This window comes from Stenella coeruleoalba (assembly GCF_951394435.1).
Source record: "Stenella coeruleoalba genome assembly, chromosome: 8".
Lineage (NCBI taxonomy): Eukaryota > Metazoa > Chordata > Mammalia > Artiodactyla > Delphinidae > Stenella > Stenella coeruleoalba.
Genome location: NC_137154.1, coordinates 31,897,475 through 31,915,227, shown reverse-complemented (window position 1 = coordinate 31,915,227; position 17,753 = coordinate 31,897,475). Strand labels below are relative to the sequence as shown.

The window sequence follows — 17,753 nt, the reverse complement described above, 5'->3', positions numbered from 1 at the left end:
AGTTCATTTTTCATTTTATAGGTAATGATTCAATATGCTCCAAATCACTGGGCATCCAGGAGACATGATGTGCTTTTTTTTTTTTTTTTTGCGGCACGTGGGCCTCTCACTGCTGTGGCCTCTCCCGTTGCGGAGCACAGGCTCCAGACGCACAGGCCGAGCGGCCATGGCTCATGGGCCCAGCCGCTCCGCGGCATGTGGGATCCTCCCGGACCAGGACACGAACCCATGTCCCCTGCATCGGCAGGCGGACTCTCAACCACTGTGCCACCAGGGAAGCCCACATGATGTGATTTGATTAGAGTTTGGGTGTGGAAAGGATTGACTCACTAGTAATTCACCCAATTAGTAGGGTGGGGGAGGGATAGGGGAAGAGCAACAAAGATGAGACTTGGTTAAAATATATAGTCCACCGTAACCTTCATCTTGTCTATTGTTTTTCTCATTGATATTTCATTTATTTCTGCTCTAATCCTTATTACTTCCTTCCATCTACTAACATTGGGCTTAGTTGTTCTTCTTTTTCTAGTTCCTTCAGGTATAAGTTAGGCTGTTAATTAAAAATTTTCTTTTTTTAAAATATAGGTATTTATCACTGTAAAACTCCCTCTTAGAACTGCTTTGGTTGCATCCTATAAATTATGTTGTGATTCCATTTTTGTTTTTTGAAAAGATAAACAAAATTGACAGACCCTTAACAAGATGAAGAAAAGAGAGAAAAGACCTAAATAACAAAAAGTTTAAATAAAACAAAGGGCATTACAACTGATATCACAGAAATACAAAGAGTTGTAAGAGATTGCCATGAATAAATATTTGCCAAAAAATGTACAGTTAGAAAAAATGGAGAAATTCCTAGAAACCTACCACCTATCAGGACTGAATCAAGAAGTAATTGAAAATCTGAGCAGATCAATAATGAGTAAAGAAATTGAAGCAGCAAACTACATTCAGCAAAACATTAAAATAATCATAATCAGGTGGAATATACCCCTGGAATGCAAGGATGGTGCAACATATGTAAATCAATAAATGTGGTACCCTACACCCACAAATGAAAGATAAAAATCATATGATCATCCCAATAGACATAGAAAAAGGATCTGACAAAATTCAACATCCCTTCATGATAAAAATAAAAACTCTCAACAAATTAAGTATAGAAAGAGTGTACCTCAATATAATAAAGGCTGTAGGGGTGTGTGTGTGTGTGTGTGTGTGTGTGTATAACATGCCAACAGCTAACATCATACTCAATGGAAAAAGCTGAAAGCTTTTCCTCTAAGATCACGAATAATACAAGGGTTCCCACTCTAACCACTTCTATTCAATATAAAACTAAAGGCCCTAGCAGAACAATTAGGCAAGAAAAAGGAATAAAAGGCATCCAAATTAGAAAGGAAGAAGTAAAATTGTCTCTATTTTCAGACTGCATATTATATATATAAAACTCTAAAGACTCCACTCAGTCTTTAGGATTTTATATATTTATAAATAAATTTATAATTTATAAATTTATATATTTATAAATTTACTTACTGAGTTAATAAATTAACTCAGTAAAGTTGCAGGATACAATATTAATATACAAAAATCAGTTGCATTTCTATACACTAACAATGAACTATCAGAAAGAGAAATTAAGAAAACAACCTTGTTTATCATATCATCAACAAGAATACTTAGGAATAAATTTAACCAAGGAGATGAAAGATCAGTACACTGAAAATTATAAAACACCGATAAAAAAGATTGAAGAAGACACAAATAAATGCAGTTATTCTAAATTCATGGATTAGAAGAATTAATATTGTTAAATATCCATACTACACAAAACAATACACAGATTCAATGCAATCTTTATCAAAACTCCAATGGCATTTTCACAGAAATAGAAAAAGCAGCTCTAAAATTTGTATGGGACCACAAAAGACCCCAAATAGCCAAGCAATCTTGAGAATGCTCAAAGCCATCACACGTTCTGATTTTAAACTATATTACAAAGTTATAGTAATCAAAACAGTATTGTATTGCTATAAAAACAGTAACATAGACCAATGGGTGAGGAGTTTCAGTTTTACTAGATGAAGCATTCTGGAAATGGATGGTGATGATGGTTGAGCAACTATATAATGTACTTAATACCACTAAACTGTATATTTTAAAACAGTTAAGATAGAAAGTTTTATGTTATATATATTTTACCACAATAAAAAATATTTTTTTAAAAAATAGCTCAGAAATAATCCCACACATGTATAGTCAATTAATCTTTGAGAAGAATGCCAAGAATACAAAATGGGGAAAGGATAATTTCTTCAATAAATGGTGTTGGGAAAACTAGATATTCACATGCAAAAGAATGAAATTGGACCTATACCTAACACCATACACAAAAATCAACTCAAAATGGATTAAAGACTTAAAAACCTATGACTGAAACACCAGGGGGAAAAGTCCTTGATATTTGTCTTACAACATTTTTTTGGATCTGACACGAAAGCCACAAGCAAAAAATAAACAAGTGGGATTATATCAAACTAAAAATCTTCCACACAGCAAAAGAAACAATAAAGTGAAAAGACAACTCAGAGAATGGAAGAAAATATTTGCAAATCATATGTTTGATAGGGGGTTAATATCAAATATATATAAAGAACTCCTACACCTCAAACACAGTCATATACAATTAAAAATTGGGCAAAGTATCCAGGTAGATGTTTCTCAAAAAAAAAAAAAAAAAAAAACATACAAATGACCAATACGTAAAAGAAAAGGTGTCCAACGTTTGTATTCATCAGGGAAATGCAGATCAAACCAACACTGAGATATCACCTCACATCTGTTAGGAAGGCTATCATTCAAAAAAACAGAAGACAAACAAGAGTGGGTGAGCATATAGCAAAAAGGGAACCCTGGTACACTGTTGGTGGGAATGTAATTTGGTATAGTCACTGTGGAAAACAGTGTAGAGTTTCATGAAAAAATTAAAAATAAATCTATCATATGATCCAACAATCCCACTTCTGGTAATTTTTCCACAGGAATTGAAATCAGTATCTCAAAAAGATACCTGCACTCTACTGTTCACTGCAACATTATTCACAAAAGCCAAGATATGGAAACAACCTGAACGTTTATTAACAGGTGAACAGATAAAGAAAATGTTGTATAGACATACAATGGAATAGTATTCAACTTTTAAAAAGAAGGAAATCCTGCCATTTGTAACATTATGCTAAGTGAAATAAGCCAAAGACAAAAATACATTATGATCTAACTACACGTAGACTCTAAAATACTCAAACTGAAAGCAGAGAAGAGATAGTGATAGACAAGAACTGTGGGGAAAAGGGAATGGGAGGTGATGGTCAAATGATACAAAGTTTCAGTTATGCAAGATAAATTAATTCTGAAGATCCACTTCACAGCACGGTGCCTACAGTTAATAATACTGTACTGCATATTTAAAAGTTTTTATGATGATAGATCTTGTTTAGAGTTATTTCTATACACATAATAATAAGAATAACAACAGTGGGGGCAGGAGGAAACTTTGAGAGGTGATGGAGATGTCTTTGGCTTTGATGGTGGTGATGAGTATATAGTTATCGCCAAACTTATCAAGTTGTATGCATTAAGTATGCATAGCTTTTTACTTGTAAATCACAGCTCGATAAAGCGATTTTAAAACACAGGTGAAAATATTGAAGAAAATAAAGTTTTAAAAAATATATAATTTGATTATCCTATTACCTTTTCCAATTGTATACTGCATATGCCCAGGACCTGCTAAGAAATTATGCTCTGTTATGAATTTGGTAGAGATATGAGTATTGATTTGAACAAGGAGTTTTCTGGTTAGATGTAAGGAAAATATTTCATTTAGTGTTTCAAGTATGAATATGTTGTTGAGTAAGAAGTAACATTCTCAGAGTCTTCAGGAGACACATACCCTGTGAAAGGAAATGGTTGTCAAAACTTCTTTGAAAATAAATGAGCGAGCAGGAGATAAAACTATTCTATGTCTATCTTATCTTCAAATCAGCTTCGTATAAGGATGTGGATTAATGTCTTTACTAGGACAAGGAGCACACAACTACGGAGATCAAGTTATCTTTGTGAAGAATAAGCATTGAAATAAAACTACCTGTTTGGATAACCTTCAAGGAATATGTCTGCCATACATATATTTTTTTCTTTCTACCCCCTTTTATGTTTACCTCTATCATATATTTGTTGTTTACTTCTCTCCCTCCATTCTTTCTCTATTCTTTATAGTTTCTATAATGTGAGGCATTTTACTTGGCAAATTAGATAATGAGTCAGTGGATGAACATCAAACAATGGATGCAGTTCAGTGGACTCAGGTCAAAGAGACTGGTCAAATAAGTTTAGCATACTTCAATTCATGGAGACATGACTCTGAAAAAGAATAAGGAAAAGTCTGTTCTAGTGGGGAGAGTGATGTGTTTTTTAGACTGCTCCATATTCTCATGTGCTTGTGTTCAATGGCACTTTTTCTGCATGGAATACCATGAGTTGTCAATCAGTATAACTTCCTTCTGGAGGCTTTCTCTGGTTCCATTAATTTTTGTTAAGCTCCCTTATCATAATCTCCTGCTTTAATTTATTTACTTATTATTAATAGCATCTTGCTTTTGATTTACTTTTATATTCTGTGAGAAAAAAAATCTTCATATATTTCTGTCTTACCTGGGTCTGCATTGTCACCAGTGTCCCTGAGCAGATTATTTTCCTGAACTTAGCATTCCTTGAGATACAACACCTTTTTAAAACTCCTGTGACTCTATCCATGGAACTTTATTTATTTATTTATTTTTTTGGTGGTACGCAGGCTTCTCACTGTTGTGGCCTCTCCCGTTGCGTAGCACAGGCTCCGGACGCACAGGCGCAGCGGCCATGGCTCACGGGCCCAGCCGGTCTGCGGCATGTGGGATCTTCCCGAACCAGGGCACGAACCCGTGTCCCCTGCATCGGCAGGCGGACTCTCAACCACTGCGCCACCAGGGAAGCCCTATCCATGGAACATTTTACCATAACTGCCAGAATTCATTTATTTGAGGTAAGGAAATTATTGTATTTTGTCCTTAATATATAATGATGGTCTCCAAATCATAACCTTATTTATACTGCATTAAAGTAATACTTAGAATACTTACATGGAATTTTGAAATTGTGAGGTGTGACACTGTGATTTATAATAACAAATATATATTTGGTCCATCCAGTTTCTAGCAGAGAGTTTCTAAAAACCTTGGACTCTCTTAAGTGGTGTCTTTTATCATGTCTATAGGTGAGTTTTGGAATGTCCTTAGGTCACCTAAGGATGGGGGCTGATTGCCAGGGGAACCAGCCTCGTGATGGAGGGTGGGAACTTTCTGTCTCATCCCTTGGCCTCAGAAGAGGGAAGAGGAGCTGGAAGTTGAATTAATTGCCAATGACCAGTGATTTATTCTATCGTGCCTATGCAAAGAAGCCTCCATACAAATCCAAAAGGACAGGGTTCAGAGAGTTTCCATGTTGACGAATAAGTGGAGGTGCTGGAAGTTTCACCCTGAAGAGGTCATGGAAGCTCCATGTCCTTTGCCCATACATTGCCCTATGCATCTCTTCCATCTGGCTGTTTCTGAATTATATTATTTTATAATAAACCAGTAACCTAATAAGTAAACTGTTTCTCTGAGTTCTGTGAGCTGCTCTAGAAAATTAACTGAACCCAAGGAGGAGGTCGGGGGAACATCTGATCTGTAGTCAGTTGGTCAGAAGTACAAGTAACAACCTGGATGTGTAACTGGTGTCTGAAGTTGAAGGAGGGGTTTCTTTGGAGCCTCCAACCTATAAGCAGTCAGTCAGAAGCACAGGTGATAACCTGGGCTTCCAACTGAAGTCTGAATTTGCAGGGTGAAGATACCCTTGTAGAATTGAACCCCTAACCACTGGAATCCAATGTTATGTCTAGGTAAACAGTGTCAGAATTGAGTAGAATTCTCAGACATCCTGCTGATATCCCACAATAGCTTGATGTTGTGTGGGAGGCCCCCTGCCATGTTGGAATTAGGTCCAGGAACCAAAAGATTAGATCACACCACTATGGATAGATATAAATCCATGTTAAACTTATTTGAATATATTTTTAATTTTAAATATTTTGCCTAGAAAAGAACACTGAAAAATAAATTTAAAAACTCATGTATCCACCACCAGTTAAAAAATAATATAGTATAGATATAATTAAAGCTTACATTACTTCTCACCCTGAACTACTTACTTATCTGTGAGCTTTTGTTTTTTTGTTTTATTGTTCTGTTTTGTTTTGCATTTCTCTCTGGGATTACGGATGACTACTTACCACTATTAGTCATGGTCCTCCACCAGGGAGCAATTTTGTAACTATCAGACCAAAAACCTGACATACTTACTATACAACAGAAGCCTATTATATGAATGTTCAACAGACTTCAAAGGCAGTTAGATTATTGTAAAGTAATCCTTAAGATTTATCAATACATAGTTAATGGTATATATTTAATATGAAAGTTAAAATTTATTATGCTATTATGTAGTTTTATGAAAAAATAATGGTGGATTAAAGTTTACTTTATATCATATTTACATATTTCTGTCATATCACATTTTCTTTGAAAAGACACGCTTATTTAAGCTTTTCCCCACAGCCTTTTCCCTCTTTAATAAGTTTGCAAATGTGTCACACCTGGCGATGACCTTCATTCAACAGAATGTAACTGAACAAAACACACAAGCAAGTAAATCTACTGTATTTAGAGTCTAAACAAGTCTATTTTTTGCTTTTGACTTAAGATATTTTTGAAAATATTTTCTCTAACTGCAATACATTTAGAATTACTACATGCCTATCTTGAGTAATATCTTCTGTACTGATGGTCACAGGTCAATTCATACAGAGGCAGGGGATATGTCACATTAGAAAGAAAGTGAAATAACCTTACCTTTCAACAACTCTGAATGACCGCTTCTATTTCAGTTATTCCACTTCATTTCTTTTAAAAAAAAAAAGAAGAAACTCTAGTAAAACTGGTCTACTATTTACTATCTGATTGTGGAAGGTCAGAAGGAAGCAGTGGGAGAGGAAACTGAATTCTTTATTCAAACCATACACTATAGAATAATGATACTGGCTATGAGGCACTTCCAAAATCCTGGTGAATCTTCTGGATCTTTGCAGAGAGATCCTTCTATAATTGGTAGTCTTTTGTTGCCAGTCTGTGGTATATGTGATACCCACCTTTCACTAATGTAATTATTCCTTCAATACATTTTTTGAGCAACTTCCCTGTGTCTTGCTCCTGTGCTAGGCTCCAATCGCATTTATGGCACCCATCCTAAAGCAAAGGTTAGATGCTGCTGCCAGAGGAAGGTGTGTTTTAGTACTAATTTTACTCTTTGCATTTAATTGTACCTAAATTCATGGCTTGAATTCCAAGGTCTTATTTTTTTTCTCATAAACAGGGCAAGGTTTAAAATACGAAGTTGCATATTTTGCACTTTGCTTTTAGCAACTATCTCATCAGAATCAATTTGTAACAAGTCCCAAATCCTGCCATGTCATTTCCCTCTGCTTTTCCTCCGCTTCCTGTGTTTTATTTCTGAGCTCATCCTTCAGGATATCTACTGTCCCAGCAGCTTACAAGGAATCTGTGGGTGCAGTTTGCTAAAGCTCCTGTCCTCTGTAAAACACATCCAAGTCTAACTTGGGCAGGAACTCTGGGAGGACTCTAATGTTCAATCAACATCATAGGGCAGGAGTGGCAATTAAGGAGCTGCAATCCCTTCAGGCCTTTCACAGTTGCCTTATTCCCTCTTAGTGAAACCAACTGGGAGATTTAAAGAATGATAGAGCCTATGGGCCTTGTCAGAACCAGGACTACATGCTGCTTCCCTGATATCTGGGGAAATATCATCATAAATGAAATGATCAGGGCTAGTCCTTCATCCTTTTCAGAAGACTTACACTTTAAGGCACCCCCCCTAATTCTAGGCCTCCTAATTCTAGAAGCATACCTCTATATCTTCATATCTAGCTCTAAATTTTATAGATATTTCTAGCCCTACCTCTATTCCTACCAATCTATCCATAAATATTGCCATGCATACACATGTATACAATATATAAAAATGCACACTTAAATTTGTAAAACACATTTATTATGAGGGCAATCTATAAATAAGAGCCATATATCTCGTCTCCCATGGATGCCCTCATTGCATAGGGAGTCCAGGACTCACACCTGACTTTGCTGGTTGTAAACTATGGGATGTTGGCCAAGTCTCTTCTCCATTCTTGGCCTTGGTTCCTGGGTCAGCTGAATGAAGAAAGGACTAAGTGATCACTAAGATTCCTTCCAATTCTAATCATCAGTCAATGAATTAAGGAGATTGTAGCAACTCAATAATTCTGTTCAGCAAATATGTAAAAAGGTTATTTAAGAAGAAAAATGTCTCTGAGAAAGGGAAAGGTCCATAAGGTTGAAGTAACTCTACTGTCTATACTCTATTGTCTATGGTGCCATCAATCCTGGATTCATTTTTATTTTTCAAGGGTAGAATATTTAGCCACATCATTTTCAGTGAATCTTTTCTTTTCTAAAATTTTTTAATTAATTAATCAATTAATTTTATTTTTGGCTGCGCTGGGTCTTCGTTGCGGGCTTTCACTAGTTGCAGCGAGCAGAGGCTACTCTTCATTGCGGTGTGTGGGCTGCTCATTGTGGTAGCTTCTCTTTGTTGCAAAGCATGGGCTCTAGGCGCGTGGGCTTCAGTAGTTATGGCACGCGGGCTCAGTAGTTGTGGCTCACGGGCTCTAAAGCATGGGCTCAGTAGTTGTGGTGCACAGGCTTAGTTGCTCCACGGCATGTGGGATTTTCCCAGACCAGAGCTCGAACCCATGTCCCCTGCATTGGCAGGCAGATTCTTAACCACTGCACCACCAGGGAAGTCCCAGTGAATCTTTTCTTAACTGAGGTTGTTATTTAAATAAATTTTGCGTTATGTAGTCTTACCAATAACACAGACTACAACTACCTTCTGAGGCAAACTTAAGTCCAGGTGGAAATGGACAGAGGCTAAAGGAGAAAGTATTACTAGGAAGACAACATGTGTTGAGGTGAAACTTTACTGACTCGTATAATAGCCAAGTAACCAGCAGGCAACAGAATGGACGCTCAAAGGTTTTCTCTGAAAACGATTTACTGAAAAAACTGCTTACAGTGGAATAAGCAAAGGTAAGGATTAAAGTTAGGCACTCACAGTATGTGTAATCAAGTGTAAAGACGACGATAGCAAGCATCATGAAGACAACATTACTACATCTAAATCTAACATAAAGACAGCCAGGAGAGTAATGATGAGAAAAAAGCCATTCTATATTAGCTGGTAGCTTAGAACACAAACACAGCCACTATCAGATCCATAGTAAAGCAAGAAGGGAATGGCCGAGACAGGGCATAGGATTCATTACCCCATCTTTCTCTCCCTCCGCTTTCTGATAATCCTGCCAGTCCCTTCCATTCGCTACCTGCCTTCAGAGAATGACAAAGCCCAGATGATGCAGGTTATAAAAGTTAGAGCAAGTTAGAGACAGTGCCAATCATTTTTTGTCTTTCAGTTTCCATTCATATCCTTTACGTGGAAGAAGAAACTCACATTCCTCCTTACCACCAAACAGGGAAAGCACAAAGTCCCATGAACCATCGTAGTCATGAAGGGATGATGCCAATTCATTCATACTTTCAGCTGGATTTTAAGTTGTAAAGTGAGGTATCATGGATACTCTTCATATAAAATTTAAGAAAAAACTTTAAAATAAATAACAAGGGCAAAAGCATAGCTGCTATAATTCTTCTTCTCTAGCAGGGCATTAGGCTGAATTAGATCATCATAGCTTCCTTTTTTCCATCATTCATTTCACTTTACCCTTACCTCTTCTAACACTCAGCAGGTTGATTTCATTATTTTTCTGTAGAGCTGTTTCTCACAGAAATAACTTCATCATTGAAGAGAATGAATCAGTACAATCATTATTAGTGAATGAATCTCTATCCTAATTATTTTTCAATAAGAACTATAGTTCTCATTAACATTTATTATTTAGGAATAAAAGTACACTGATATAACTAGATTTCAGACATAGTTCTCCATGCATCCACTGTAGAGTGGCAACCCCATATCTCATTGGTCATCAGAATCAAGTGTCCCAGCCAATAAAGTAGCCCCTTCTATGTTTGTTCATTCAGCTACTTGAAGGAACTAAAATGGTTTACATCCACCCCATATTAGGCAGGGATTCTATTCAAAGCTTAGAGCTTCTTTGATTTTATATTATTTCTATGTCTTCAGTGTAAAAAATTTATATCTACTCTGCTAGGCATTTCTTCTCTAGCTCTTCTTATGAAAATATATTTCCATCTTTTATAATTATTTCCAATAGTAATTTAAAATTACATCTTAGATTCCTGATAGTATGAAGACATTATCTGAGCTTATAATATTAACAATTATTGAGCATCATTTTATGAATTAAGGAGAATGTTTGGTCCATAGTTGACAGTGATGCCATTAATACATGCTGGATGAATGAGTGGTGTATACATAAAATGTGATCCTAAGCTGCAAGGGAAATTGAATATTATATAACGCTACGTGCCAGGAATATTTTTATTATTTGATTACAATTGTGTTGCATAATTACATTACTTTCTTGCAAACTATTTATTATAATATTGATATATTTTTGTTTATAAACAAAGCTGAAATGCAAGACAGCAAATTAATTCTTGTGGCTTTAACATTTACAAATGGCAGATGGCAGAATGATGACCTGAAGGTAGAATATCTTATTTTAAGGTTCACTTTCCTTGTAGAACAATACAAAATTGTCTATCTGCAGAAGTGTTGTTTGTTGTTTCTCTAAGTTTAGCATATAATAAAACTTTATAATTTAGGGCAAACATTATTTTAAAGATATTTTAATTCTATTTGCAAAGTGAAGAGAACTTGAGGCTAACGAACTTGAGTGTTCTGTCAGACTGAGGGTCCTTTAATCACTATAATCCTTACATAAGGAACTTACATAAGGAACCTGAAATTGCCTGAGAGTAGAAGTTTAATAGTGGAGGGCTGCTCTATAAAAACTGGTACATTTATAAATGGCAATTCAGATGTGAGCCAATAAGGGGGCCGGTAATGATTTAAAACTGTATTTTAAAACCTGTATTTATGGTAATTTAAGAATTATAGGTTTTTTTGGAATAACATTTATATAACCAATTATTTTGAAAATTGCAACTGAGGAAATATCATCACTATGAACTTATTCAATTTTAAAGGGAAGTTGTAAAAATTAACATTATTTGGGAGAAAAGGACAGTATATGAAATAATTCCAGCCTGCATTCAATAGGTTGTTAGGGGTAACCTGATGTTTAAAAGAATCATACTATATGAAATCCTGTATGAAACAACCATACCAAACAGAACACATTGAAACAGAGTTATGATAATGATCTACGTTTTTCAAGTGAGCTATATTTCTTCATTCATTTTCATGGCTATCAGCAATCAAGATCTTGCAGAGTACCTGGCAGAATCACCTAGAAGGTAAATGTGGATAAATCATCAAGTCACAGATGATAAACAAAAGAAAACTCATGGGAGGTACTGCCATATACCCCCAAATCTGGGGTACCAAGAGAATCAAGGTTAGGAGTAGCTGACTGAAGTCTTACAGCTGAAAGACACGTCTCAACCAAGTGACTGATTTCACTGAACTCCTGGAGTTATTTCATAAAATAAGAGTCTATACTACCCAGTCAAGCAGGAGAACAAAGTGTATTCAGTCCCACAGTACATTCCATGCCTTTTCTGAGGGCAGTGCTAAGGAGTAAAAAGGACATATCTCAGCATACTTATAGTAATAATAACGATAATGGATAAGTTATACTGCATGTTTTCTATGTCCCATTCACTGAATAAGCATTTATAACAATGCTAAGAAGAGAATCATTTTTATTATCACCATTTGCATACAAGGTAAAAGAGGTTTGGGGAGGTTAAATGACTTCCTATCATTATATGTGTACAAATGAGGCTTCCTTTCAATTAGAATTATATATATATTTTTCTTTTCTAATTCTGCACAGATTATCTCATTTCTTTCTTACAATTACCCATTTTACTTTATTTTTTTTGCCATGCCGTGCTGCATGTGGGATCCTAGTTCCCTGACCACGGATCGAACCCATGCCCCCTGCAGTGGAAGTGCAGAGACTTAACCACTGGACTGCCAGGGAAGTCCCACAACTACCCATTTTAGAGTAAAAGAAACTATGGCTCAAAGAACATATTGGTCCTAGCACAGAAATGTAATTGCCCACTTCAGACAACTTTAATCAGTGATCTAACCTGAAATGTGTTCAAGAGGGTTCCCCATCCCTAAGAACAACTGGTCTGCTTCTTCAAAGATGATGTTATCTGTTGAAATTACTCATGTTCGGAGCAGAATGCCTCTTAATCTTCATATATTGAGTGACTGATGAGCTGCACAGAGAAACTGTCTAGAATTGAGGGCCATGAATAGATTTTCATCATAAGAGCACTTCAAAATGCTCTAATTATTCATTATAGGACACTGTTCCGAAATTATTTTAGTCTATGTATTTTGGCGAATTGGCTTTAGTTAGTGTATATATTATGGTGAGCAGTATTATCATGTGACTGTTAAGAGAGTTAGTTTTATACTTTTGTATGATGAAGGCTATAGATTATGGAGTAGACTGAAATATAAATAGGATAGGATAGGATGCACTCTGTGAGCCATGGGAGAATTGGGTGGACCATACTATATATAGGTTATGCAAAGATGACTAAACTGCAGTTGTTGTAAAGAAAGTAAAATGAAAGCTAGCCTAAATACAAGTGCCCTCTCTGATACGGAAAAGGCTCCTTCTTGCAAGGATTTTCTCTTTAATCCAGCAGATTTTAATTCTACATCTTGATTACACAGGGAGTATTCAGAAAATAGGCTTTGGGAGTCTGTGATTTCTATAAATAAATATATCAGGGATTTGAAATAATGGACATAATTTTAGTGATGATACATTTAAAGGGCATATCATTGCAAATACAGAACCCTATCACATATGTAATATAATTTAATGTCTGAAGTGGATTTGAGAGATAAGTAATTCTACTGTATTATTCAGATGAGCAATCTAAGGCTCACATAAGGTTAAGCTGCCACTCATTGGTAAAATAAGACATCTGATGCGTATTTGTATCAGTCATCAGGACACAGAACTGCTTCATAATTTCAATGGGAAAAAATAATATAAAATCATATTAAGTAGTAACAGTTCATAATTCATAAGAGATAAAAAGAACTGCAAAGATTACAGGAATAACAGATATAGGGAACAGCCACTATGTCCATGGCTGAGACAATGTCCAAAAAAGAAACAAACTTGGAAGGTGACCATCCTCAACACAACAAATTAAGACCTTGTTGTGTAGGCTGTGCCCTTGAATAATGGAAAGGTTTATGGAAATGCTGCAGGCTGGAGCTGGTAAGCAGGAAACCACTGACTGTGGTGCCAGAGAAACTCTTTGAGAAGCTGCGCATCAGGGTACCATTGAAATTCACTGGAAGGGATTACCACTAGATGTTCCATACACCACTGTCTGCTGAATCATGTAGGAGCTAGAAGAGAGGAGCACACCTGTACCAGTATGAGAAGCACTTTTCTCCTCCAGTGCTCATCCTGTACCCTCTAACGAAAAAGCATGATACTGTCCCAGCTGGCAAAGAAGAAGGGTTTATAGGTCCAGCTCTGGTATAAAGTAGGATGAAGGAGATTAAATTTGAACTGAAGAATTAACTGATAACTGGCAGACCATCTCATAAGCATATTTTATGAACTAAAGATATTAAGATATTTTGAAAATTACAAGGAGAGGTATAAATATAGGATGGCATTATCAGTCTGCTGTTCAGCTGCAAAAATGTATGTAGTGAAACAATATACTGCTTTTTGTTCAATATGGCCAGCGTGTACCAGAAATTCATTTATCCATGTGACAGTTAATTTTCTGTCAATTTGACTTGCTCAGTATCTGGTAAAGCATTATTTCTGGGTGTGTCTGTGATGGTGTTACTGGAAGAAATTACTAGCATTTGAATTAGTAGCCTGAGAGCAAAGAAGATTGCCCTCACCAATGTGGGTGGTCATCATCCAATCTGTTGAGGATCTAAACAGAAAAAAAAAAAAAAAAAAGATGAAAGAAGGATAAATTTAATCTTTGTTTGACTGGTATTTTCTCCTGCTCTCAGACACTGATGCTTTCAGTTCTCTGGCCTTTGGACTCTGACCGGGACTTAACATCATCAACTCCCCAGTTCTCAGGCCTTCATTTTTGGACAAAAACTGTACCACCAGCTTTCCTGGGCCTCCAGCTTACAGACGGCAGACCATGGGACTTCTCAGCCTTCATAATTAAATAAGCTAATCCCTCATAATAAATTCCTTTCTGTGTATTTCTACATGTCCTATTGATTCTATTTCTCTGAAAAACTCTAATATAAATGCTTTTATTTTTATTTATTTATGTTTATTCATCCTTTCATTCATTTATGTATCAACAAATATTTATTTACCAAGTATGTGAGGTTTTTTTTTTTTTTTTTGGCCATGCCACGCAGCATGTGGGATCTTAATTCCCCAACCAGGGATCGAACCTGTGCCCCCTGCAGTGGAAGTGCGGAGTCTTAACCACTGGACTGCCAGGGAAGTCCCCAATTATGTGAAATTTATTGTCATTGATTAACCAATACATTTATTAATCCTTTAATTTAGTAAATATCTCAACTCCAACTATTTGCAAGGCATTCTTGCAAGTTCTGAGTACTGAGTGTTCACTGATGAACAAAATTGATATTTTTAAAATCTGGCCTTCATGGCCACAAGGAGCTGGTTTCTGACAGAGGATGGAGATGGAAGAAATAATATAAATAAATAAATAACCCTACAAAATATTGATTGGCACTAAGTGACACAGAGAAAATTAAGCAGAGACAGAGGATAGCAATTCCAGGGGATTTTGCAATTTTAAATTCGGTAGTCAGGGAAATCCTCACTGAGAAAGTGACATTTGTGCAATAAATTAAAGAAGGTTAAGAGAGAAAGCCTGGATATATTTATAGGAAAAATAATGCAGGAACCCAGGAGAGGAGTCTATCTAGTGTATTTGCAGAAAACCGAGGAGTCCACCATGGCAGGGTGGGTAGAGAGACAGTGGTAGTATATGAAACCAGAGAGATCTTGGAGCATTAGATCATAGAGGGCTATATAAGACATTATTACGACATTATTAATTTGCTCTGGGTGAACCATGAGAATGTTTTGAGCAGAGAGTGACATGACATATTCTAAAGCAGCTACTTCATACGTTGTGTTGAGAAAAGACTATCAGGGAACCCAAATAGAAATGGAGAGAACAGTTAGGAGATCATTACAATAAGCCAGGTAATATATGATAGATAATTGGACTATGTCAGGAAAGAGATCCTTAACAAGTTTGTGTGTTTTTTGGTTAAAGATTATTTATCTTGAACTCTTGTTATGGACTGAATGCTTGTGTCTAACCCAAATTCATATGTTGAAATTATAACCACCAATGTATTAGGAGGTGGACCCATTGGGAGGTAAATATGTCATGAGGGTGGAAACCTTCTAAGAAGAAAAAGGAGAGTTTGCTTTCTCTTTCTCTCTCTCTCTCTTTCTCTCTCTCTGACACGTGAGGATACAGAAAGCAGCTATTTACAAGCTAGGAAGCAGTCCTCAACAGACACTGGATCTGATAGCCTCTTGATCTTAGACTTCTCAGCCTCCAGAAATGTGAAAAATAAATGTTTGTTGTTAAGTCACTCAGTCTATAGTAATTTGTTACAGTAGTCTGAACTGACTACAACAACTCTAAATCAAGATTTTAGGTGTTATCATCAGATAATTATGGTCATTTATTCTGCTAAGTAACCATTCAACATCTATTTATCCAAAGAATTGTTAGCTTTCAAAGAAGTAAATTTTATAGTGAATAAATGTCATTCTTCGTAAGTGTTTTAAAACTATTTTTTGTAGATAATGACTTAAGAATCCAGAAGCATTCTTGGAATACTAAATTCTAAATTTTATCTAATTCAAGGCTGTATTGATAAAATTTAGAATTTAGTATTCCTTGAATTCCTAATTCAAGGCTGTATTTTATATTTTATTCTTTATGACTTTATTCTCAGGCATACTCACCCAGAGTGTGGCAAGGATGTGCACTATTTCTAAACTTATTTCTCATTACCTTTATAACCTCAGTAAAAAGTGAAAACTTATCTCAACAGTTCTAGCAAAATTTCCAGCATCATTTTGGGTTAGCCTAATTTAGACCCCAGTAACTACTGAATGAGTAATTGGGACAAATGAGATGTAATCCTTATTGGACAGATATGGCTCATCTTCAGCATCAAACAATTGAGATTCAGTTTCATCAAAGCCAAATTAACTGAGAATTGGGGAGTGGATCCCCCAAAATAATGCTGATTATGTGGTAAACTGATATAAATCATAGAAGTCTTAATTTTATATCCAGAAAGACAAAAGAATTTCAGATCACAAAGTGAGTTCACTGAGAGAAGCTGGCTCACTTCATTATATCCAAGGCATTTACCTTTCCATTATCCCAAGCTGTCTGTGCTACAGACTTTTAAACATCTAATACCACAACAAAACATTATTCTTTGTTTGGGAACTGTGATAGTGCTTTTAAAGCAATTAAAATTCACCCAAAGCCAAAAAAATTGAATAAGGTTTATGCTCAACCTAAATAACACATAAGGTAGTGAAAAAAAAAGAGTTCCTTTAATTTAATGAAAGTATATTTTTATATCTTAAAAAACTTTTGAAAGACATTTCAAAAACACTGGCTAGACAGAAAGTATGCATATAATTTGGTATATTTAACCAAAGTATGTAAATATTTTTATAATCATACTCATCAATTATAAACATAATCACACCCTCTAATAACCTAAATCTGTCTAATTTACATACACATCTAATTTTGCCATCAAAGATAAAATAAGTGAATGTTATTGAGTTAAAATGCAAAGGATTTCTTTTTTGTAAAGAGATATTTTATATTGGAATTATTAAGAGTGTCCCCAAATCTAAGAGATAATGTTTTAAAAATTGCATAAAGACCCACCTATGTATACTTATAGAAAAAGCTTAAATAAAATGTTATCAAATAGTGCATTGGTCATCATTGGCAATATAAAATAAAATACAAGTATTTTAAAAGACGTAAAGGAATGGAAAAGCAAATCATATTCCTGGAGGAGATGGTTAAATACTGATGTTTATGAATTTCTTCAGCTTCCTTAATCAACTTAGAACAATATAAATCCAATCACAATAAGACATTTTAATTGACTAACAAAAAATTACAATATAAAATAGAAACTACAGTGACAGAAAGTCAGAAAATATGAAAACAAACATAAGAAAATGTTTAAAATGGAAGACTAGCCACAGTATAATTTTTAGTTAAATAATAAAGGAGAAATAACAAAAATATTTTCAAATGACACAAAAAGAGAAATGTAGTGTATGGATTAGAACAGAAATACTCAAAATACCCAAATTTATA

General features: G+C 35.3%; 1 long non-coding RNA gene across 1 annotated transcript in view; it reads right to left on the bottom strand.

Annotated features, from left to right (window-relative positions):
- Window positions 1-6,583: 6,583 nt before the first annotated feature.
- The window catches only part of LOC307190513, a 183,816-nt gene continuing 172,646 nt past the window's right edge, over window positions 6,584-17,753 (bottom strand). The window contains exon 3 of the long non-coding RNA XR_013829481.1: window positions 6,584-7,043. This is a non-coding gene — a long non-coding RNA (uncharacterized lncRNA). The remainder of the gene's footprint in view (window positions 7,044-17,753) is intronic.